The sequence below is a fragment of the Salvelinus sp. IW2-2015 genome, linkage group LG34 (genome assembly GCF_002910315.2).
Source record: "Salvelinus sp. IW2-2015 linkage group LG34, ASM291031v2, whole genome shotgun sequence".
NCBI lineage: Eukaryota > Metazoa > Chordata > Actinopteri > Salmoniformes > Salmonidae > Salvelinus > Salvelinus sp. IW2-2015.
In genome coordinates, this window is record NC_036873.1 from 8,449,169 (window position 1) to 8,450,821 (window position 1,653).

The window sequence follows — 1,653 nt, forward strand, 5'->3', positions numbered from 1 at the left end:
TGGTTTCTTCAGCTTGCAAGCCTCCCCCTTTTCCCTCCAACATAACAATGGTCATTATGGCCAAACAGTTCTATTTTTGTTTCATCAGACCAGAGGACATATCTCCAAAAAGTACGATCTTTGTCCCCATGTGCAGTTGCAAACCATTGTCTGGCTTTTTTATATGGTGGTTTTGGAGCAGTGGCTGCTTCCTTGCTGAGCGGCCTTTCAGGTTATGTCGATATAGGACTCTTTTACTGTGGATATAGATACTTTTGTACCCGTTTCCTCCAGCATCTTCACAAGGTCCTTGCTTGTTCTGGGATTGATTTGCACTTTTCGCACCAAAGTACGTTCATTTCTAGGAGACAGAACGCGTCTCCTTCCTGAGCGGTATGACGGCTGCGTGGTCCCATGGTGTTTATACTTGTTACTATTGTTTGTTACAGATGAACGTGGTACCTTCAGGCGTTTGGAAATTGCTCCCAAGAATGAACCAGACTTGTGAAGGTCTACAATTATTTTTCTGAGGTCCTGGCTGATTTCTTTAGATTTCCCATGATGTCAAGCAGAGGCACTGAGTTTGAAGGTAGGCCTTGAAATACATCCACAGGTACAGCTCCAATTGACTCAAATTATGCCATTAGCCTATCAGAAGCTTCTAAAGACATGACATCCTTTTCTGGAATTTGCCAAGCTGTTTAAAGGCACAGTCAACTCAGTGTATGTAAACTTCTGACCCACAGGAATTGTGATACAGTAAATTATAAGTTAAATAATCTGTTTGTAAACAATTGTTCCTCAAATCCCTCAAATCCTCATCCATCATTTCATAGCGCCGCGTAACAGTATTTCTGGATAGCTGAACATCCGTAGTAGCGGAAATGATTTCTGATTTATTTTTAAAATCAAACAATGATTCTGCTGCTTCTAAAAAACGGCCTCTTTTACAATTTCTCCATCCTGGAACAATGATGCAATTGGGGCTGCCTTTGATTTTGAGCTGGGCCTTGTAAAGATCGATTGTTGGGCAACTAGTTGAGACTTCAACTCTTTTACTCTCTTACGTAGTTAACTTTAAGCTGGTGTTGGAATCGTTCTAAACTTTGAACATTGAGATATTAAATAAATGATAGAGAAAAAGCCTGAATAGGAAGAATGGAAGAGAATGGGTTTAGTGTCAGAAGTTTAAGGGTTTTCTGTAAAAAGCCAGGAAGGCTTTGGAATGTGTTTGATGGAGGAGAGGAGAGCGATGTGTGATATAGGGAACAGATGGATATCTGTGGATTAGGTGAAGGAGGGTTGAGGTCAGGAGTGAGGGTGAGTCAGTTCCCCCTTAAGGGAGTAATCAGGGTTGGTATCTGGTTACCTTCTTTTCTCTTGGGCATAAACTAAAGATTGGAGCGAGGGAGTGTCTTAAGTAGGATGTATATAACTGTGATGTGAGAAATGTTTTGCTGTCTGATTACAGCTGTACAGAACCTTTGGGAAGAATTCAACTTGGGTAAAGCTTCTCTAGTGTCCGGGTTATTTACTCTGAAAAATAATAACTAACACTGGAAAGTTCACTTTCATATTTCTTGTGAACAGTTTCGAAAAATGCCTCTCGACATTCCCTCTTAGCAAGAGCTACGTTGAATGGCAGATCAGACACACCACATTGAATTTGTTGTG